This window comes from Bombina bombina, chromosome 8, assembly GCF_027579735.1.
Source record: "Bombina bombina isolate aBomBom1 chromosome 8, aBomBom1.pri, whole genome shotgun sequence".
NCBI classification, from domain to species: Eukaryota; Metazoa; Chordata; class Amphibia; order Anura; family Bombinatoridae; genus Bombina; species Bombina bombina.
In genome coordinates this window covers 316,843,752-316,868,936 of record NC_069506.1, presented here as the reverse complement: position 1 = coordinate 316,868,936, position 25,185 = coordinate 316,843,752, and positions in this window count along the sequence as shown.

Sequence of the window (25,185 nt, the reverse complement as noted above, 5' to 3'; positions counted from 1 at the left end):
CAGGATTCATGACCCTTGCGTAATGTCAGGGTGCCAGGAATCAGACTGAGACGAGAAGTGCAAAAATAATCACATCTTTATTAATAGCAAAAAATAATAAAAAGTCCACAAGTCAAATAACAAGCCAGGAGTCAAAACTAGAGCTGGTAGTCAGACAAGCCGAGTCAGGAGCCAAAGCGAGTAGTCAGACGAGCCAGAATCAGGAAAAAGGAGAACAGCAGAGTCAGGAACAAGCCAGGGATCAGGAACCAGGAGGGACATCAGACAGCCAGGTAATACACAGGAGCTCTCACAAACAGGTCTGAGACAATGCAAGGGCAAAACATACTGAACAAAGGCCCTTTAAATAATAAGTGATGACATCACAATTCTGAAACTGCATCCTGTCTCACATGGATGATGTAAACCAGTCTGGCCATAAAAGGAAGTACAGGAAGTGAGCAGCATCTCCCAGAATGCACCAAAGTCAGCAAGAGAGGTGAGTAAAATGGCTGCCAGCAGCACATGGCAAACAAGTCAGGAAAAAACCCTGACATTTATCTGGTTTGCTGAATAGAAGTGTCTTACACCTCCTCCTATGTAGTTTCCTAGGTGCCTTAGGTTGGGTGTTAGTTTATACAGCAAGGTCACAGAAGTACTCTATTAAACTTAGATATTGAACAAAAGTCCAATAAACAGCCAAACTGAAATTACTGAAAGTGACAATATATCTGTCTATAAGTGGCAGCTAGTCCTGGTCAACGCATTTCAACCTGTTGGGCTTTATCAAGACATGCACATACTGCTCACTTGCAGACTTAAAAAGGCCTCCCTTCCTTTTAATTGGTTGGATTTCCACCTGCTGCACCTTTTAATAAAGGTGGTATTTATTTAAGGAGGAATAATCAAATTAATTCCAGATACATAATTATACAGAGAAATTTACACAGTTTCTGCTGCTTAAAATCAGTTTGGATACATCGTTTATGTGAAATAAATGTGTAGATGAGAGTAATAGGAATACGTGTAGAGGTTGAATTTTGAAATAAATAGTGAGCTTGGTAATATTCAAGCTAGGGGATTCTATTGCAATAAATGTATTGATTTATAAAACTGGATTTATATTAATTAAACTTGAATCTAGGATAGCTTTGAAGGGAAATGGAAAAAAGGAAATTTATGCTTACCTGATAAATTTATTTCTTTTACGATATGACGAGTCCACGGATTTAATCCTTACTTATGGGATATCACCTCCTGGTCAGCAGAAGGAGGCAAATAGCAACACAGCAGAGCTGCATAAATAGCTCCTCCCTTCCCCCCCAACGCAGTCATTTGACTGAAGATAGGAAGAGAAAGGAAAAGCTAAGGAGCAAAGGTGACTGAAGTTTAACAAAAATAAAAACCTGTCTTAGAAAACGACAGGGTGGGCCGTGGACTTGTCATATCGTAAAAGAAATAATTTTATCAGGTAAGCATAAATTTCCTTTTCTTTTACAAGATATGAGTCCACAGTTTTCATCCTTACTTATGGGATACAATACCAAAGCTATAGGACACGGATGAAAGGGAGGGACAAGACAGGAACCTAAACGGAAGGCACCACTGCTTGAAGAACCTTTCTCCCAAAAACAGCCTCAGATGAGGCAAAAGTATCAAATTTAGAAAAAGTGTGAAGAGACGACCAAGTTGCAGCCTTGCAAATTTGTTCAACAGAAGCATCATTTTTAAATGCCCATGAGGAAGCCACAGCCCTAGTAGAATGAGCCGTAATTCGTTCTGGAGGCTGCTGTCCAGCAGTCTCATATGCAACACGGATGATACTCTTCAGCCAAAAAGAAAGAGAGGTAGCCGTAGCTTTCTGACCCCTACGTTTCCCAGAAAAAACAACAAATAATGAAGATGTTTGACGAAAGTCCAGAGTCGCCTGCAAGTAGAACTTCAAGGCACGGACTACGTCCAAATTATGTAACAGAAGCTCCTTCTTAGAAGAAGGGTTAGGACACAAGGAAGGAACAACAATTTCCTGATTAATATTTTTATTAGAAACAACCTTAGGTAGAAAACCATGTTTAGTACGTAACACCACCTTATCAGAATGGAAAATAAGATAAGGAGAATCACACTGTAAAGCTGAAAGTTCAGAAACTCTGCGAGCAGAAGAAATAGCAACCAAAAATAACACCTTCCAAGATAATAACTTAATATCTATGGAATGCATAGGTTCAAACGGAACCCCTTGAAGAACATTAAGAACTAAATTCAAACTCCAAGGAGGAGGTTGAAACACAGGCTTAATTCTAGTCAGAGCCTGACAAAATGATTGAACATCTGGAACATCTGCCAGATGCTTGTGTAGCAAGATATACAAAGCAGAAATCTGCCCCTTTAATGAAATTGCTGACAACCCTTTCTCCAGTCCTTCCTGCAGAAAAGACAAAATCCTAGGAATCGTAATCTTACTCCAAGAGTAGCCCTTGGATTCGCACCAATAAAGATATTTACACCATATCTTATGGTAAATTCTTCTAGTAACAGGCTTACGAGCTTGAATCAAGGTATTAATGACCGAATCAGAGAACCCACGCTTAGATAAAATCAAGTGTTCAATCTCCAAGCAGTCACCTGCAGAGAAATTAGATTCGGATGATGGAAGGGTCCCTGAATGAGAAGGTCCTGCCTCAATGGAAGCTTCCATGGTGGCAGAGATGACATGTCCACCGGATGGCATACCAAGTCCTGCAAGGCCATGCAGGAGTGATCAGAATCACGAGGCCCTCTCCTGTTTGACTCAAGCAATCACCCATGTGAGGAGAGCAAACGGAGGAAACACTTAAGCTAGGTTGAACGACCAAGGCACTGCCAAGGCATCTATCAGTTCGGTCTGAGGATCCCTGGACCTGGATCCGTATCTCAGGAGCTTGGCATTCTGATGAGATGCCATAAGATCCAGCTCCGGCCTGCCCCACCTGAGAATCAGACTGGCAAAGACCTCCGAATGAAGTTCCCAGTCTCCCGAATGAAACGTCTGTCTGCTCATGAAATCCGCCTCCCAGTTGTCCACTCCTGGGATGTAGATTGCTGACAGAAAACATGAGTGAGTTTCTGCCCACTGAATTATTTTGGATACCTCTGTCATCGCCAAGGAACTCCTTGTTCCTCCCTGATGATTGATATAAGCCACAGTCGTGATGTTGTCCGACTGGAATCTGATGAATTTGGCCGAAGCCCACTGAGACCAAGCCTGAAGTGCATTGAAAATTGCTCTCAACTCCAGAATATTGATTGGAAGTAGAGACTCCAATCGAGTCCACACACCCTGAGCCTTCAGGGAGTTCCAGACTGCACCCCATCCTAGCAGGCTAGCATCACTATCACCCATGAGGGTCGCGGAAGCACGTCCCTTGGGACAGATGATCCGACGACAACCACCAAAGAAGAGAGTCCCTTGTCTCCTGATCGAGATCTATTTGAGAAGACAAATTTGCATAATCTCCATTCCATTGTCTGAGCATGCTCAGTTGTAGAGGTCTGAGATGAAAGCGAGCAAACAGAATGATGTCCATTGCTGCCACCATCAATCCAATTGCTTCCATGCACTGAGTCACTGACGGCCGAGGATTGGACTGAAGAGAACGGCAGGTATCCAAAATCTTTAACTTTCTGACTTCCGTCAGAAAGATTTTCAGAAAGATATTTGAGAAGACAAATTTGCATAATCTCCATTCCATTGTATGAGCATGCTCAGTTGTAGAGGTCTGAGATGAAAGCGAGCAAACAGAATGATGTCCATTGCTGCCACCATCAATCCAATTGCTTCCATGCACTGAGACACTGACGGCCGAGGATTGGACTGAAGAGAACGGCAGGTATCCAAAATCTTTAACTTTCTGACTTCCGTCAGAAAGATTTTCAGAAAGATATTTGAGAAGACAAATTTGCATAATCTCCATTCAATTGTATGAGCATGCTCAGTTGTAGAGGTCTGAGATGAAAGCGAGCAAACAGAATGATTTCCATTGCTGCCACCATCAATCCAATTGCTTCCATGCACTGAGCCACTGACGGCCGAGGATTGGACTGAAGACAACGGCAGGTATCCAAAATGTTTAACTTTCTGACTTCCGTCAGAAAGATTTTCATGGATAGAGAGTCTATTATAGTTCCCAAGAAAGGAACCCTTGTCTGTGGAATTAGTGAACTCTTTTCTAGATTCACCTTCCACCCATGAGTCCTTAGAAAGGACAGAACAATGTCGGTATGAGACTTTGTCAGCAGATAAGATTACACCTGGATCAGAATGTCATCCAGGTAAGGCGCCACTGCAATGCCCTGCAGCCTGAGAACCGCTAGCAGAGACCTCAGGACCTTCGTGAAGATTCTGGGTGCCGTGGCCAGACCGAAAGGAAGGGCCACAAACTGAAAATGCTTGTCCAGAAAGGCAAATCTCAGGAACTTGTGATGATCTCTGTGGATAGGAATATGAAGGTATGCGTCCTTTAAATCCATGGTAGTCATATATTGACCCTCCTGGATCAATGGAAGAATTGTCCGAATAGTCTCCATCTTGAAGGATGGGACTCTGAGAAGCTTGTTTAGACTCTTGAGATCTAAGATGGGTCTGAACATTCCCTCTTTTTTGCGAACTACAAAAAGATTTGAGTAAAACCCCTGTCCCTGTTCCTCTATTGGAACGCGACAAATTACTCCCATGGAGGAGAGGTCTTTTACACAACATAAGAATGCCTCTCTTTTTATCTGGTCTACAGACAATAGTGAAAGAAGAAACCTTCCGCTGGGGGAGGAATTTTTGAACTCCCACTGATACCCTTGAGACACGATTTCCAGTGTCCAGGGATCCTGGACGTCTCTTATCCAAGCCTGGACAAAGAGAGAAAGTCTGCCCCATCCCTTGTTCCAAACCTGGTTGGGTCTCCAAGTGGGCTTGGCCTGTGAATAATTCCCTTCCTGTTTAGTGGAAGAAGAAGAGGGGACTCCCTTGAAATTTCGAAAGGAACGAAAATTACTCAGTCTACCCTTTTGTTTGGATGTTTTATCTTGAGGGAGGAGGTGCTCCTTACCTCCCGTAATGTCAGAAATGATCTCCTTCAAGTCAGGCTTGAACATGGTCTTTCCCTTGTAAGGAATAGCTAAATAGCTAAAAGTTCTCTTAGGAACCGGAAAAATGGCAGAATATGAAGGGACTTCCAAATATCTGTCCATCTTACTCAATTTCTCTGGAGGGACCACAATAGAGTCACAGTCGTCCAGAGTCATCAAAACCTCCCGTAGTAACAGACGAAAGTGTTCAAGTTTAAATCTGAAAGACATTACTTCATAATCTGTCTGAGGTAAAGAACTCCCTGTGTCAGACAGTTCCCCCTCAGACAGGGCCTCCCTACCCCCCAATTCAGAGCCCTGGGAGGGTACATAGGAGATAGCCATCAGAGCATCAGAAGTCGCAGGGACCCCATGGGCCTCTGTCCTACTGTGTTTGCCTTGTAAGGCTGGTAACTTAGATAAAACTTCTGAAAGAGTGTATGACATAACTGCAGCCATATCTTGAAGCAGACGCAGTGGAAGAACATGGCGTCGCTTGAGCGGGCGTTAAAGGCTGTGACGCTTGGGGAGAAAGTTGCGGCATACCCTGAATCTCATCAGTCTGAGAACATTCTTTAGACATATCATTATTAAAAAAAAAAATCTTTACATTGTAAGGCTCTCTCAATACATGAAGGACAAAGTGTAACAGGGGGTTCCACAATGGCATCTAAACACATGGGACATGTACTTTGCTCAATATCATCCATGATAACAGAAAAACAAAATCAAGCTTGGTCGAGTCACAGAAAACAGTAATACTAATAAAAAATATAGTACTGTGTCTTTAAAAACTCCCTCTGCGCTAATCCCCGATAGGCAAAAAGACAGAGAGAAGCTTCCTTAATTAATATTATCCACATTCCCTGTGCCGTTAGTGTCTACAATTAACCCACTGGCCAGAAAAATAACAGTCACCTCGCCGCAGCTCTGCTGCGGCTCCTACCAAATAACCCCTCATATGGCACACCTAAGGTCACTTGTAAGAATTCACAACAAGCGAACTTAGGGGCCGTGAGGAAACGCTGCCAGCCGGAACCTAATGGAGAAGTTACTGCACGGAAAGCGCGAACATAAAGTCCCGCCCATTGTGGGCGTAAACATAATCCGCAAAAAAACATAATTTATTCTTACCTGATAAATTTATTTATCTTGTGGTGTATTCAGTCCACGGATCATCCATTACTTGTGGATATTCTCCTTCCCAACAGGAAGCTGCAAGAGGATCACCCACAGCAGAGTTGTCTATATAGCTCCTCCCCTAACTGCCACTACCAGTCATTCGACCGAAGACAAGCAAGAGAAAGGAGAAACTATAGGGTGCAGTGGTGACTGTAGTTTAAAAATAAAAAACACCTGCCTTAAAATGACAGGGCGGGCCGTGGACTGGATACACCACAAGAGAAATAAATTTATCAGGTAAGCATAAATTATGTTTTCTCCTGTAAGGTGTATCCAGTCCACGGATCATCCATTACTTGTGGGATACCAATACCAAAGCTATAGGACACGGATGAAGGGAGGGACAAGGCAGGCGCTTAAACGGAAGGCACCACTGCCTGCAAGACCTTTCTCCCAAAAATAGCCTCCGAAGAAGCAAAAGTATCAAATTTTAAAAACCCATGTGGAAGCTACCGCTCTAGTAGAATGAGCTGTAATCCTTTCAGGAGGCTGCTGGCCAGCAGTCTCATAAGCTAAGTGTATTATACTCCTTAGCCAAAAGAAAGAGAGGTTGCCGAAGCCTTTTGGCCTCTCCTCTGTCCAGAGTAGACAACAAACAATGCAGATGTTTGATGAAAATCTTTAGTAGCTTGTAAATAAAACTTTAAAGCACGAACCACGTCAAGATTGTGTAAAAGACATTCCTTCTTTGAAGAAGGATTAGGACACAGTGATGGTACAACAATCTTCTGATTGATATTTTTATTAGATACCACCTTAGGTAAAAAACCAGGTTTGGTACGTAACACTACCTTATCTGCATGAAAAATTAGATAAGGGGAATCACATTGTAAAGCAGATAACTCCAAAACTCTTCGAGCTGAGGAGATAGCTACTAAAAACAGAACCTTCCAGGATAAGAGCTTAATATCTATGGAATGCAAAGATTCAAACGGAACCCCTTGAAGAACCTTAAGAACTAAATTTAAACTCCAAGGCGGAGCAACAGGTTTAAACACAGGATTGATTCTGACTAAAGCCTGACAAAACGCCTGCACGTCTGGAACCTCAGCCAGACGTTTGTGCAAAAGAATAGACGGAGCAGAAATCTGTCCTTTTAAGGAACTAGCTGACAAAACCTTCTCCAATCCTTCTTGGAGAAAAGATAATATCCTAGGAATCCTGACATTACTCCATGAGTAACCCTTGGATTCACACCAATGAAGATATTTACACCATATCTTATGATAGATTTTCCTGGTGACAGGCTTTCGCGCCTGTATTAAGGTATCAATGACCGACTCGGAGGAACCACGCTTTGATAAAATCAAGCATTCAATCTCCAAGCAGTCAGCCGCAGAGAAATTAGATTTGGATGGTTGAAAGGACCCTGAAGTAGAAGGTCCTGCCTCAGAGGCAGAGTCCATGGTGGAAAGGATGACATGTCCACCAGATCTGCATACCAAGTCCTGTGTGGCCACGCAGGTGCTATCAAAATTACCGATGCTCTTTCCTGTTTTATCTTGGCAATCAGACGAGGGAACAGAGGAAACACATAAGCCAGGTTGAAGGACCAAGGCGATGCTAGAGCATCTATCAGCGCTGCCTTGGGATCCCTGGACCTGGATCCGTAACAAGGAAGCTTGGCGTTCTGGCGAGACGCCATGAGATCCAGTTCTGGTTTGCCCCAACATTGAATCAACTGTGCAAACACCTCCGGATTGAGCTCTCACTCCCCCGGATGAAAAGTCTGACGACTTAGAAAATCTGCCTCCCAGTTCTCTACTCCTGGGAAATGGATAGCTGATAGATGGCAAGAGTGAATCTCTGCACATTGAATTATCTTTGAAACCTCCAACATCGCTAGGGAACTCCTTGTTCCCCCTTGATGGTTGATGTAAGCTTCAGTCGTGATGTTGTCCGACTGAAATCTGATGAATCTCACTGCCGCTGAGGCCAAGCCTGAAGAGCATTGAATATCACTCTTGTTCCAGAATGTTTATTGGAAGGAGATCCTCCTCCTGAGTCCACGACCCCTGAGCCTTCAGAGTGTTCCAGACTGCACCCCAGCCCAGAAGGCGGACATCTGTTGTTACTATTGTCCAATCTGGCCTGCGGAAGATCATACCTTTGGACAGATGGACCCGAGATAGCCACCAGAGAAGAGAATCCCTGGTCTCTTGATCCAGATTTAGTAGAGGGGACAAATCTGTGTAATCCCCATTCCACTGACTGAGCATGCAGAGTTGCAGCGGTCTGAGATGTAGGTGGGCAAACGGAACTATGTCCATTGCCACTACCATTAAGCCAATTACTTCCATACACTGAGCCACCAAAGGGCGAGAAGTATAATAAAGAACACGGCAGGAATTTAGAAGTTTTGACAACCTGTCCTCTGTCAGGTAAATCCTCATTTCTACAGAATCTATCAGAGTTCCCAGGAAGGAGACTCTTGTGAGAGGGGATAGAGAACTCTTCTTTTCGTTCACTTTCCACCCATGAGACCTCAGGAATGCCAGAACAATGTCCGTATGGGACTTGGCAATTTGGAAATTCGACGCCTATATCAGAATGTCGTCTAAGTAAGGGGCTACTGCTATGCCCCGCGGCCTTAGGACTGCCATAAGTGACCCCAGAACCTTCGTAAAGATTCTTGGTGCCGTAGCTAACCCAAAGGGAAGAGCCACAAACTGGTAATGCCTGTCTAGGAAGGCGAACCTGAGAAACCGATGATGATCTTTGTGTATCGGAATGTGAAGATAAGCATCCTTTAAGTCCACGGTAGTCATGTATTGACCCTCCTGGATCATAGGTAGGATGGTTCGAATAGTCTCCATCTTGAAAGATGGGACCCTGAGAAATTTGTTTAGGATCTTGAGATCTAAGATTGGTCTGAAGGTTCCCTCTTTCTTGGGAACCACAAAGAGATTTGAATAGAAGCCTTGCCCGTGTTCCTCCTTTGGAACTGGGTGGATCACTCCCATAACTAGGAGGTCTTGAACACAATGTAAGAATGCCTCTCTCTTTATCTGGTCTGCAGATAATTGTGAGAGGTGAAATCTTCCTTTTGGGGAAGAAGCTTTGAAGTCCAGAAGATATCCCTGGGACACAATTTCCAACGCCCAGGGATCCTGGACATCTCTTGCCCAAGCCTGGGCGAAGAGAGAAAGTCTGCCCCCTACTAGATCCGTTACCGGATCGGCGGCTGATCTTTCATGCTGTCTTAGAGGCAGCAGCAGGCTTCTTGGCCTGCTAACCTTTGTTCCAGGCCTGGTTAGGTCTCCAGACCGGCTTGGACTGGGCAAAATTTCCCTCTTGTTTTGCATTAGAGGGAGTTGATCCCGCGCTCGTCTTAAAGTTTCGAAAGGCACGAAAATTAGTTTGTTTGGTCCTTAATTTATTAGACCTATCCTGAGGAAGGGCATGACTTTTTCCTCCAGTAATATCAGAAATGATCTCCTTCAGTCCAGGCCCGAATAGGGTCTGCCCCTTGAAGGGAATGTTGAGAAAGCTTAGACTTTGAAGTAACGTCAGCTGACCAGGATTTAAGCCATAGCGCCCTAACCGCCTGTAAAGCAAAACCTGAGTTCTTAGCCGTTAGTTTGGTTAAATGAACAACGGCATCAGAAACAAATGAATTGGCTAGCTTAAGCGCTTTAAGCTTGTCAAGTATATTATCCAATGGAGTTTCTACCTGTAAGGCCTCTTCCAGAGACTCAAACCAGAAGGCCGCAGCAGCAGTGACCTGGGCAATGCATGCAAGAGACTGGAGAATAAAACCTTGTTGAATAAACATTTTCTTAAGGTAACCCTCTAACTTTTTATCCATTGGATCTAGGAAAACACAACTGTCCTCGACGGGAATAGTTGTACGCTTAGCTAGGGTAGAAACTGGTCCCTCCATGTTAGGGACCGTTTGACATAAGTCCAGTGTAGCGGCATCTATTGGAAACATTTTCTTAAAAATAGGAGGGGGAGAAAACGGTACACCTGGTCTATCCCATTCCTTAGTAATAATTTCTGAAAACCTTTTAGGTATTGGAAAAACATCAGTGTAAACAGGCACTGCATAGTATTTATCCAATCTACACAATTTCTCTGGCACTATAATGGTGTCACAGTCATCCAGAGTAGCTAAAACCTCCCTGAGCAACACGTGGAGGTGTTCAAGCTTAAATTTAAATGTAGACATATCAGAATCAGGTGGAAGCATCTTCCCTGAGTCAGAAAAATCACCCACAGAAAGAAGCTCTCCTGCCTCAGCTTCTGCATATTGTGAGGGGATATCAGACATAGCTACTAAAGCTCTGTTAAAAAGAAAAAGAGAAGAGGCGCCAAATGGTGTGTATCGTTTGAAACGATACACACCATTTGGCGCCTCTTCTCTTTTTCTTTTTAACAGAACCTACGACTGCCAACATCGATCTGGAATGAGTTTGCTGCCTGGAGATCTGTGAAATATCTCCTAGAGTGTGGACTATCTTTGTTAAAACAGTATATGAGATGGTCATATTATGAATATATTTATCCACATCTATTAATTTAAAGTAACATTTTATAGATTGTTACGATATTTAATAGAATTTAATATTTTGATACACATAATAGCAATTTTTTGAAGCATCACACAGACATCGCATAATTGCAGTGCACATTACTTTAACAATGGCAATATTTTTATAGCTAATTTAGAGGGCGCATCTGATATTTATATTTTAATAGCTACTTAAGCGTCAGAGAGCTCTGTATTTTTTCTAGTCCCAGAGCTGTCTCGCTTTCCTTGTAACCCTGGTAGTTTGGACAATACCGCTGTAAGGGTATGATCCATAACTGCCGCCATGTCTTGTAAAGTAAACGCCATGGGCGCGCTAGATGTACTTGGCGCCACTTGAGCGTGAGTCCCTTGAGCGGGAGTCAAAGGTTCTGACACGTGGGGCGAGTTATTCGGCATAACTTCCCCCTTGTCAATTTCCTCTGGTGATAAATCTTTTAAAGACAGAATATGATCTTTATAACTTAAAGTAAAATCAGTACATTTGGTACACATTCTAAGAGGGGGTTCCACAATGGCTTCTAAACATAATGAACAAGGAGTTTCCTCTATGTCAGACATGTTTAAACAGACTAGCAATGAGACCAGCAAGCTTGGAAAACACTTTGATAAATGTAAACAAGCAAAAAATAAAAACGGTACTGTGCCTTTAAGAGAAACAAATTTTGTCAGAAATTGAAAAACAGTGATAAAAAACAGTAAATCTTACGAAATTTTTACAGTGTGTATAATAGCCTAACAGAGCATTGCACCCACTTGCAAATGGATGATTAACACCTTAGTTTCAAAACCGGATAAAAAAAAACATATAAACGTTTTTTAAGAGTCACAACAAACTGCCACAGCTCTGCTGTGGCCCTACCTGCACATACAATGACTTTTGAAGGCACAAAAACCCTTTGTAGAGGTCCTAAGTGTTCAGGGGACTCCTTCAGGGAAGCTGGAAGTCTCAAGCTGCAAAAACTACTGCACAATTTAGGCCTGAAATTAGGCCCCTCCCAATTTGTACTCACAGTGAGAGGGCCATAAAAAACCTAGGCAAAATCTAGCCAGCCATGTGGAAAAAACTGGGCCCCAATAAAGTTTTATCAACAATATGTAGAAAAAAACGTTATCTTATTTTCAATAATGTGAGAAAGTAATAAGAATATTACCTTTTACAGCAAGCATGATACTAGTCGTTATTAAATCACTGTAATCAGGCTTACCTTAAATAAATCCGGTATTAACAGCATTTTCTAGCATATTCATTTCTCTAGAAAAATTTAAACTGCACATACCTCATAGCAGGAGACCCTGCACGCCATTCCCCCAGCTGAAGTTACCTCATCTCTTCAGTTATGTGTGAGAACAGCAATGGATCTTAGTTACAACCTGCTAAGATCATCAAAAACCACAGGCAGACTCTTCTTCAACTTTCTGCCTGTGGCTAAAACAGTACAACTCCGGTACCATTTGAAAATAATAAACTTTTGATTGAAGATAAACTACATAAATTCACTACATCTCTCTAGCTACTTCCTATCGTGTCAAGAGCTGCAAGAGAATGACTGGTAGTGGCAGTTAGGGGAGGAGCTATATAGACAGCTCTGCTGTGGGTGATCCTCTTGCAGCTTCCTGTTGGGAAGGAGAATATCCCACAAGTAATGGATGATCCGTGGACTGGATACTCCTTACAAGAGAAATAAACTATGTACAGCCATTTACTGGATCCTAACAAAGTTTCCAAACTCCGGTACTGTCCCCAGCATCAGCCATTTAAGTTCTATTTCCATACTGTCACAGTACACGAGAACTGACCAATATAATAAACATACAGTGTCTATCACCATAATACCCCAACGCTTCTAGTCTCTTTCTTGTTTCAGAATGTTTGGGGAAATAACATATGTCAGATCTCATTCTGTTGCACTTAAATGAGAATTAGCATATTGAGCAGGGAAGCCCTTAAGCACATAGCCCCTGATAGAGAAAAAAGTAAAGTACAATTAGATCTGGGATATGCTGCAGAGCCCCAGAAGTAAAAAACTGCACTTACCTCTATGCTGAGGAGCAGCATGAAAACTTACAGTGTCAAGAGGTCCACTCTTCCTCCTGAGGTCCTGTGAACATAGAGAGGTCTTATTTTAAATTTTTCTAAGACCAGCACATCAGAGCAGCACAATAATGGGAGGCACAGCGAGGCTAAAACCCCACCAGTTCCCATAGCCAGGAGGCTATAACTTCAGAGGCTGCTCTATAGTAAAATAGTACACATTGGCACCATTTAAAAATAAAAAAATATTGATTGAAGAATCTAAACTAAACACCTCACTTTACCTCTTCCTATCACTAACACAGGCAAAGAGAATGACTGGGTTGGGGGGAAGGGAGGAGCTATTTATGCAGCTCTGCTGTGGAGCTCTTTGCCTCCTCCTGCTGACCAGGAGGCGATATCCCATAAGTAAGGATGAAATCCGTGGACTCGTCATACCTTGTAAAATAAAAATAAAAATGTGGGGTGGAAGAATGGACAGAATATCTTGTAAAAAGGGGAAATGTCAATGGTTGTAGAGTGTCTAGTTTATAAATTATTTCTGCTTCTTCTCTGAGTAATTCATTTTCCCAGTTCCCCCCTCTCCAATCTGGTTGTATTTTCTTAATACCCCAGTATCGGGAGTCTTTAAGGTTATTGTTATGTACAGTATTTCCCTGAAGTGACTGTAGATATATGTGTCTAAATTGCCCCTGTCCATACAGGACAAATGCTCATTAATTCTTTCACGTAGAGTTCTGGTCGTTTCACCAATATAGAGTTTTTTACGAACACTGAATTGCATAGATTATGCCTTTGTCTTGGCATCTGATCATGTCCCTAATCTTGTGTTCAAACTTATTACTTTCTGATTTAAGGACTTTTAATTTGCTGCTATATTTGCACGCAACCAAAACAGGGAAAGAACGGTTTAATTGATTCCCTTCTATACCTACTTCATAGCTCTTGTTTTTCTGAATTCTTAGTTCACTGGGAGCTACCATGCTTTTTAAATTCTTTGCTTTCCTATGTATCACTTTTGGCTGATCTGTTACCTTTTCTCCTATAATGGGGTCTGTATGAACCAGATGCCATTTTTTTTTTTTTAATTTTTAGCTATTAGTCTATTATCGTGATTATAGTCAGTAATAAATGGCACATCTATTATAGTGTGATCTCTTTGTTGATCATTTTTTGATTGATATGTAAGAAGACTCTTTCTTTCCCTTTCTTCGGTCTCTTGTTTAGGTTGTTCAATTATTGCTGGGTCATAGCTTATTTCTATAAACTTCTGTTCTAAGATTTTAATTTGCTCTTGATAGTCTAATGTTCTTGAGCAATTATTATGATAGTTTACTTTTTGACTAGACTGTCCCTTTAAAGGTACACTAAAGTCCAAATTAAAGGGACAGTAAACACCAGAATGTCTATTGTTTTAAAAGCTAGATAATCCCTTAATTACCTATTCCCCAATTTTGCATAACCACCCCAATTTTGCATAACCAACACAGTTATAATAACACACATTTTACCTCTGTAATTGACTTGTATCTAAGCTTCTGCAGACTGCCCACTTATTTCACTTATTTTGACAGACTTACATTTTAGCCAATCAGTGCTCAATCCTCTGTAAATTCACAAGCATGAGCTCAATGTTATCTATACGAAAGACATGAACTAATGTTCTCTAGTGATGAAAAACTGTCAAAATACATTTTGATTAGAGGCGGCCTACAAGGTCTAAGAAATTAGCATATGAATCTCCAAGGTTTAGCTTTCAACTAAGAATATCAAGAGAACAAAGCAAAATTAGTGATACAAGTAAATTGGAAAGTTGTTTAAAATATTATTCCCTATCTGAATCATGAAAGTTTTTTTTTTTATTTGACTGTCCCTTTAAGTTTTTATAATTCAGACAGAGAATGTAATTTTAATACACTTACATGTACTTACACATTATACAATTTTGCAGTTTTTTTTTATATGCCCACTTTCTGAGGCACCAGCCCCTACTGAGCCATGTGCACAACTTCACAGGGTGTATGTATACTACTCTATGATTGGCTGATGGCTGTCAAATGATACCGTGGGCCAGCAACATGATACATTGGGCCGACAAATGGGGGAAAAAATAATTTTTCAGAAAAAATAACATTGGCTGCATATTTGAAATTCATAGTAAGTGTTACTGGATTCTGTTTTTATTATGCACTTTAATGTAACTTTATGCACTTTAATGTAACTTTGTAATTCTGCTGTTTTTAATTCTCTCTTAAGTGGCCATAATACCCAAATGTTTAAACACTTGAAAGTGATGCAGCATAGCTGTAAAAAGCTGACTAGAAAATATCTCCTGAACATCTCTATGTAAAAAAGGAAGATATTTTACCTCAAAAGTTCCTCAGTAGCCACCTCCCATTGTAAAGGATTTCTAAGCAGCATATTAGTGTGTCTGTCCTGGGACAGATTAGGGGATGAGCCTCGTGAACTCTCATATTATTTCACCAAGCAGGTAAAGGAAGTTTACTATGAAATCTCATGAGAGTTAAGTCAAATCTCATGAGATCACAGTAAGAGTTCATGACCTCAGCACTGCTGATGCTGATTGGCTGCTGTTCATTTCTTCATTTTTTTTTATTTTTACCTGCAGCTGGGAGCAGGTGAAGTATAACTTTTTACACAGAACTTACTCTGCTGAGCTGAGAAAACTGTGAGGTAAAATATCTTCCTTTTTTACATTGAGATGCTCAGGTGATATTTTCCTGTCAGCTTTTTACAGTTATACTGCATCAGTTTCAACTGATTTAGCATATGAGTATTATGTCCCTTTAATAGAAAATCCTCTAGACTTTGTTTTATATCAACACTGCCTTTTTGTAGATGTAGAAAGGAGTATTTTGCTAAGAACTTATCTGTAAAAATGACTATCATTAGTATATTAATGAGATTTAGTAACTCTATAAACTAGAGCTTGGATTGTTATTGGGCTTTAACATTTTGGCTGCCAAAGAAAGGCTACGATAACTAGCTGTTAAAAGTGTTACAAGCATTGTCTAATCACTATGGGGTTAAAACGTTGGAGCACCATTCTGCAAACAGTAAATATTGTACAGTTAAGATCAACTCCCAAGCTTCAGAATCCAGATATAAACAAGTGAGTTGATTAAAGGAAATATTTACCCTTGTGACACAGGGAATTAGCTGTTCATGCTCATTTTTTATTCACCAAATGCTTCAAGGCCAACTAACAGCTTCTGATTCATCCGCTGTATAAAGACCTTAGGTAAGAACACATAAAACTGAAGCTATGATGTTTTCTGGTATTTTTAAAGGAACATTAATCTCATTCTCCCCAGGTTTGGAGAATACAAGCAACATTTCAATAGTACAATTTTTTTTGTTTTCAAATTATTTGTTTTCAGAGCTGCAACTTCCTTTGTAAAAGAAGAGAAAATAATGCGTCATGAAACAAAAAGATGGTAGTACCACAGCTTAAAATATCGTCTAGACATAATCCAACCGTAAATAACCACGCTTCTGGAGCTCTTCTCTCTACTGGACAAAACGCGTCAGCTAACTTGTTTTTAATTGTATTTACTTTTGTCTATATTTACAGTGTTTTTGCCAGTGCACCAACAAGATGATGAAGCTCCAGATATCATCCTTGGGGATAAAATATAGGTAGCACGGGGGGCGGAGCTAGCCAGCAACAGGAGAAGTCGCAGGTCTGTGTAGCTCTGCACATAAAACTCCTAAAAGTAGTTATAAAGCTGATAAATTCAGGCAAAATTTCCTAAATTCCAACCCCTGAGCTCTAGCAGAGGTGTTCAACCCTTTTCAACAACAACTGAAAGGTTTTAAGCAAGATCGTTGGGGACCGGATCACCAGCACCGGAAGAAAAGCAGGAAAGACCGCGGCTGCGGCCCATCCGGAACCTCGATATAGACCCAGAAATCGAAGGGAAAAGATAATAGTAAGGGGGAAAATACCAGCAACTAACTTAACCTTGCAAACCCTCTGGAAACATTTGCCGGAAGATTGCGGGAGAGACCCGCCACCTTTGCTGCAGAAGTTACACGCTGCCGAAAACCTCAAAACCCCTTAACCTGGCCTCACGGTGCCTCTCCGGAGGGTCGGGGCCCCGCTCCGGAGGGACACAACAGACTCTAAGATACAAGGTGAAGTGATACCATCAACACTCACATTGGCCCAGAAGATTCAGATCACGGAGGCCTACCATTCAGCAACAGATGCGGACGCACATGCGACCTCCCACGATCTAAAAGCCACAAACGCAATTGCAGCACCCGATAAGGTCACTACTCCACGGAGAGGTTCTATCACAAGTAAGTCAATCATTACTTGAAAGTAATCAGGGGAGGCGTTGGCGCGAATCTCCGCCATACTATTTTTGCGCAATTTGCAAGCATACTAAGCTAGGCCCAACTGAGGGACTCAGGACAGTAAGCTATTAACAGACCCCGCTACATTGAGAGGGGTAAGCACAGCAATCAGTCCCCCAGACTATCACAAGTCAGGCCTAACCACTAGCAAAAGACCCTGGACATATAAAGTTATCATATAGGCCAACAAAATAATTGGCTGATCACGCATATACACTATACCAGCACTGTCAGTACAGATCCATACAAATTAAGCTTCAGACACAACTGACAGTGCAGAGACAATCCCACCAAGGATTATCCTAACTAATATTCAGAGAACAAAACAGGGTAATAAACCACTGACACACGGAAAACAGAGTGCTCCTCAGTAAATCACACCAATGTGAGTGCTAGTTCCTACACTCCGAAATAGTCTCCTTATAGGACTCCAACAAAACCAAATCCTCTACCTAGGCTATCACTAATGATACTGGTGACCTGGGAATATCTGAAGGGGATTAACAGGAGCCTGCAAGTCATTCGACAAGAGAGACTTCACACTACCACCATACTCCTCCTCATATAAGCTAAATGTGAAAGTGATGTGAAAAGAGGCAGCTAAGAGGCCTGAACACCGAACACGACTGCCTATTGAGTATGGGGTAACAACAGCTATGAACAAAAATTCTTAATTAGCACTTAGAGATCCTGAGAATAAACCAGCACAAGGGCTATATAAAACAGCTGCATTACAAGGAAGACCCCATAAAAGATTCATCTCACCACCCACTGAAAACCTCAAGATGAAAAATAAATCACAAACAGTAAAAGAGTGCCTGTCAAGATCTCAATCAAAGCATAAAGGACTTGATAAAAGTATTCCTAACCCTATAACTAGCCCACAAGCACAGAGCTCAGAAATACATGAGGGAGCCGGAATAGAAGAACCAAACAAAGAGCTTCTACAGCAGATTAAATCTCTATTTCAAGAAGAATTCAAGACAGCTCTATCAGAAATAAAACAAGATCTCAGGGAAATAGGGGAGAGAACTGCTGAATTAGAGGAAAAACTTGACAATGTGACTGAGGAAATCCCTATTTTAAGAGACTCTATCCAAGATAATTCGACATATATCAGCAGGCTTGAAGAGCAGATAGAGGATCTAGAAAATAGATCAAGACGATCTAACTTAAGAATCCGGAACCTACCAGAGACTTACAAAAATTTAGAAGAAACCATTACTGAGTTGTTCACACAACTAGTCCCAGATATTGATCCATCTACACTCCTCATGGACAGGGTACACAGAGCCCTTACAAGACCCCAACAAAATGCAAATAGGGACATAATCCTGAAAATGCACTATTACCACGTCAAAGAAAGAATCTTGAAAGCAGCCAGAGAAAAAAAATGCATAGAATTTGAAGGACACAACATTCAAATATTCACAGATCTTGCTCCCATCACACTCCGAAAAAGAAGGGAAATGAAACCAATTACTGCAGCCCTAGTGAAGGAACATATAAAATATAGGTGGAATTTCCCTTTCAAACTAGTTTTCTCATACCAGAATGGAAGCTACAGCTGCAATACCCTCGAGGAGGGAAGAGTACTGCTTCAACGTCTTCAAATCCAAGCTGACATACCAACAACTCCTACCGGACCTTCACCACCAAGAAAATCTTTTCAGAAAGAATGGATACCAGTAGGAAGAAGTGGCAAAGCAAAAAAACAAAGAATTGCTCCCAAACAGGACACTGGTGAAGCTGATTCGGATGAGACTGAGAGCACTTTGTCCTGAAAGCTAAGTAGAATATAAATCATTGAGTGTAACAAGACTAACTTACTTTAAACAGAAACTGTTTCTTTAGGTTGGGCCTTGCCCAACACGGACTGTCATGTTATCTTTTCTTTGTTATACAGGTTTGATATTGTTATGTTCATTTTCTTCCTTATTTAACTAAACTTGAGCTCTATTACCCATGAGCCACATTTGTTACACAACCCTCACCCCTGAAAGGTATGACTCCCGTATTAACTTCTTAACTACCTCAGCCAACTTAAGGCGCACTAAAGCTTATTATTTGGTAGGCTGCACGAGATATAACTAACCTCCCAGAGGGTTCTTTACATTGTACTCCCCATATTCCCCTTCAAGAGGGATTAATGATGTTTATTCCAATTATATGTTTTCTCAGGATCTCCCCCCCCCCATCCCCCCCCCTCCCCCACCCACCCCTGCACCCCCCCCCCAAAACCTCACTCCCTCAACCCCCCCCACCCACCCCCCGATACACTTAACTCCATACTCAAGGATAAGCTAAAATTGAGTTTAGGTTTCAAAGTTGCCTGAATGTTATTGTTTTTTCAACTCACTTACACAATGTTATTTCCAATGTTGATTTTCAAAATACTATTGTTATATCTTTGGTCATTTTTTTATTGGTTACTCCATGCTACATATAAGGAGATTTATACGTCATCTACAACAAAAGCATTAGATACCGTCAAGAAACCTGCTAGACTAGATTTACCTATTAACTCTTATAACGGTTTGATATGTTTTTCTGTAGCGAGAACTGAGACTGGCCTGGTCTGCGGGGCCCCCCCTCAAATGGAAGAAGCCCTGACACAACCCCAAAAGATGCACAGGTACCACATCATGAAAATTCCCCCTAAACAGTCCCCATGTCTATAAAAATAATTTCGCATAATGTTAGGGGATTAAACTCAGATATCAAAAGGAAAAAAGCAATCTTAGAATATAAAGCCATGAATGCTAAAATAGTAATGCTTCAGGAAACACACTTCACGTCTATGTTTACCCCCAAATATTGGGACAAAGTATACCCGACACAATTCCATGCCATTGGCCCAAAAAAGAAATGTGGAGTTTCAGTGCTAATCCATTCATCCTTAAACTTCCATGAGGAATCCATAATAAGAGATAGAGAGGGCAGATACATCATAATACAGGGTTCTATTCACAACACCCCAGTACTGCTAGTGAATGTATATGCTCCAAATGAGTTACAATCTAATTTTATCACCAAACTCAGCAAACATTTAACACTGTGGAAAAAATATAAAACCATAATAGGAGGAGACTTCAACCTCACCATGAATGATAAAATTGACAGATCCTCACAAGCCTCCGCACATACCAACTCTTCCACAAAATCAAATAGAATTTTGCTAGATTTCACTTCAGACCATAACCTGACTGATAGTTGGCGAGCAATGAATCAAGGGGTACATGACTACACATATTACTCTCCCATGCATGCATCACAATCAAGAATAGACTACATATTCGTGAGCCAAATTCTGGTCCCCCTAATAATCAATACAACCATTACTAATTGTTCTTGGTCAGACCACTCCATAGTGGAGACAACGATGGCAGGACTAGTTAACCCACAAAGAACAAAATCTTGGACACTCAATGCATCACTTCTTAAAGAAGGCCCAACTTTAGAATTGATTAAACAACAAATGGCTGAATTCATAGAAATTAACAACAACTCAACTAACAATCCAGCACTAGAATGGGGGGCATTGAAAGCCTACACACGAGGCCTACTCATATCCGAATCTAGTAAGCAAAAAAAACAGAGAGAGGCTAAACTACTAAGCTTAAAATTAGAGACTAATCGACTTAGGTCACAATTAGGAAACAATCCTTCGCGATCACTAACTACCCAGCTTAAAAACAAAAACGCGGAATTAGATTCACTCTTAAATTCAGAGGCCATCAGATCAATCAGAGTAGTCGACACGCAATACTATATTTACGGAAACAAGCCAGACCGGATGCTAGCAAATAAATTGAAAGAGATTGTCAGGGCGACAACTGTCCCACAAATACAATGCCCAGATAATAAAATCACTAATGACCCACAAGATATTGCTAACTTATTTGCCGATTACTACAATAAACTGTATAATATTCCTAACTCACATAAAGGCAAAAACAAAACACCAGACTTAATATCGTTTCTTGGAGATAGTAAATTACCAACACTAACAGAGGAAGAATTAGACTCCTTAAATCGCCCCATAACACAAGAAGAAATAAAACTTAGTATCAAAAACCTTAAAGGATCCAAAGCCCCAGGCCCTGACGGCTATCCTGGCATCTTCTACAAAACACTACAGCCACTACTAGTACCACAACTAGTTAAAGTATTCAAAGCTTTGATGCAGGGTAAGGAAATACCAAGAGAAATGTTGATGGCCAGAATTTCAGTGATCCCAAAACCAGGCAAGAACAAACAACACTGCCAAAATTATAGGCCCATCTCCCTGATTAATCAGGATATCAAACTATTTACCAAAATTCTAGCAAATCGCCTAAATCCACTTCTTCTTAAATTAATTCACCCAGATCAAGTGGGATTTATTTCCCAAAGAGAAGCCCCAGATAACACGAGGAAAATTATTGATCTTATTAACGTGGCCACTGTGGGACGGGTGCCTTCTCTGTTTCTGTCTTTGGATGCAGAGAAGGCATTCGATAGAGTTGACTGGGGTTTTATGTTTGCAGTACTTGAAAAAGTAGGTATCAAAGGGGAGTTTTATGATGCTATCAAATCTCTATATTCATTCCCGACAGCTTTTGTTAAATTATCTGGCTACCAATCTTCACCAATACATATTAACAACGGCACCAGACAAGGTTGCCCGTTGTCCCCACTTTTATTTGCTTTAAGCATTGAACCACTGGCCATCAAAATCAGAGAAAGTAGGGACATTTCAGGAATTGAGGTGGGACACTCTGAACACAAGATCTCCCTTTTCGCGGATGACGTAATATTGACATTAACAAAACCACTACTATCCCTTCCTCTAGTATATAAACTCATCCAACAATTCGGGACTTTATCGGGCTATAAAATTAACGGAGATAAATGCGAAGCCCTGGGAGTTGGAATTCCAGCCCACACCAAAAAATTAATAGAACTAAACTTTTCCTTTGGATGGCCCAAGAAGTCTATTAAATATTTAGGAATCCATCTGACCAACAATATACATTCTCTATACAATATAAATTATCTCCCCATGTTTAAGAAAATCAGAGCCCTCTTAACCAAGTGGATGAAACTTAAAATCTCCCTTTATGGTAGAATTATCTCAGTCAAGATGTCTCTATTACCCAAATTACTATACTTATTTCGCTCCTTACCCATCACCCTTCCTCATTCTGACTTACATAAGCTTCAAAAAGACATCTTACGATTTGTGTGGCAGGGGAAACGAGCCAGAATCAACAAAACACTTATGTGTTCCCCCAAAAAGATAGGAGGAGCGGGTCTCCCAAATTTAATTCCATACTATTACTCAGCCCGCATTGCCCAAACTTTACACTGGTTCAAAACTAAAAACAATTCACAGTGGCTAAACATTGAATCGGCCGTTATGAACACTACACCACTCTCACACCTATTATGGACCCCAGATACCCCCGCCACTCATAAGAAAAGCGAATTCATTGCAATTCAACACACTTTACACATCTGGAAGATATTGAACTCTAAATTCCCATTACTAAATAAAAGATCAACGATCACACCATTGATAACCCAAACTTCCTCATTCGATAGAACTGTACAACAGAAATGGCATAACAAAGGGCTTTACAGGATTGCAGACGTATATAAAGAGGGTAAAATTATTTCCTTTACACAATAGCAGGCCCTAGACACAGAAGATAGGAACATCTGGTACCATTACCTCCAACTTAAATCTAGAGTATATCAAATCATGGGGGCCGAGAGAGCTCCTGTAACCACCACACTAGAAAAGCTCTGTCTGGCTGATTATCATATAAGAGGTGGAATCTCAACCCTTTACACCTTATTTAACAACCCCCCTTCTGATATCAAACCCCCCTTAATGTTTAAATGGGAAAATGACACTGGGAGGACTTGGTCAATTGAGACTTGGAGAGAAAATCTCAGCGATGGCTTATCTTTCACACAAAACGCAACCCTCAAAGAAAATTTTATTAAAGTAGCCTTCAGATGGTACCTATTCCCGACTAGATCAGGGGGAAAAGAGGATCCATTGACCAAGTTCTGCTATAGAGGATGTGGGGAGCTTGGGACATACCCACATATGTGGTGGGAATGTAGATACGTTAAAGAGATATGGGATCAAGCCTCAAATTTCTTGAGCAAGATCTTCGAAAAAACAATAAAGCTAACCATGGAACAAGCGCTGCTCCACTTCCCGATCCCGGGACTCTCTAGACACAATAACAAACTAGGAAGATGGGTTTGTACAATAGTTAGACTAAGTATAGCCCAATTTTGGAAGGGACTCCCCCCGAGCTTCGAACTGATAAAAAAAAAGATGATATACCATTTTGATAAAGCAAGTGCCTCAGCAGAATACCTAAATGATAAAAAAACATTCCTGTTACAATGGGAACCTTTCATACATTATCACGAAGCTACCAGGAGGAGAGGGGGGGCGGACGCGGACTAGGCCAGACGAAATATTGTTTGTAACATCTACATTGAATGCTTAGAACGAACTGTATTAACTCAGAATCTGTATAACATTACATGTATTTTTGGAGTATTCACTCTATTATTGGAATGACCGTTGACTATTGGAATATTTGATTATTGATTTATTGTATTTGTAAAATCCTTAAATAAAATCTTTTCAAAATATAGGTAGCACTTTCTTTATATAGGAATTTGGTAAACACGGTTTACTATTGGTAGTTTGTATTTTAACATTTGCTTCAGGAATTATATTTTTCCTTGAAAATGTGAATACATAAAACATTTTCATAAAATTTTAATAATTTAAGTTTTTAAGATGTTCGAGCACTGTAGGTAGTTGTACTAGGACGTAATAAATGTAACGGCTTTGAAAGTAAAAAACGTAATTGTTGGGATAATAAGTACAATATTCTTGATTCATATTGTAGTTGCTTGTGAGGCTGCCTTCATGTAAAGGTGAGATAGTGCCCAAAATGTATTTTCACTTCGATTTTTTATCATTTTGTGAGCGTCTCTGTCATTAACATCTATAGTAGGGTAAGGTGCTAGCATAAGGATTCATAAAGACTCATCCCTGATGAGGTTGTCTCATTTTAATTTAATTTCTTTTTAACTGTTTTCAAATTGTCTTTCTTTTTTTTTTTATTCGTTCTTTTATTTTAGCCTATGTTATATTGAATTGTGTTATAAAGGGAGGTTTCCCCCTTCTATTTTAATTTGTTTACATTTGAGGTTATGAAGGCATTCTGTGATGCTGGTAATAAATACAGTCATTTTTTTATGATAGAGCTTAAGGGGCCGATTTATCAAAGTTTGGCGGATATGATACGCTGCTTCATAACTGCTGTTTCCGGCCCACCTGAAGACTTGCGCAGAAACAGCTGCATCAGGGGCCACTCTACCCTTGATAAATTGGCCCCATTGGGGCCTATCTACCAAGCTCCGAATGGAGCTTGATGCCCCGTGTTTCACAAAGACCGCTGCTCCATAACCTTGTCCGCCTGCTCTGAGCAGGCGGACAGACATCGCCGGAATTCAACCCAATCGAGTACGATTGGGTTGATTGACACCCCCTGCTGGCGGCCCATTGGCCACGAGTCTGCAGGGGGCGGCGTTGCACCAGCAGCTCTTGTGAGCTGCTGGTGCAATGCTGAATACGGAGAGCGTATTGCTTTCCGTATTCAGCGAGGTCTGCCGGACCTGATCCGCACTGTCGGATCAGGTCCGCCAGACTTTGTTAAATAGAGGCCTTTGTCACAACCTGTTCTGTGACAAGGGGTAGGTACAAATCTCTTTAAATTACTCAATTTTCAAGATGTGATGTTAAAGTGAAAGTAAATCCTAGCATTTAACAAACGCTAGGATTGACTTTTGAAACAGATAAAAAGGACTTTTATTCATGAAGTATAATACACTTCATGTAGAAAGCTCCTTTATTTGCTTTAACCGATCGCCGTTCTCAGCTGCTACAGCAGCC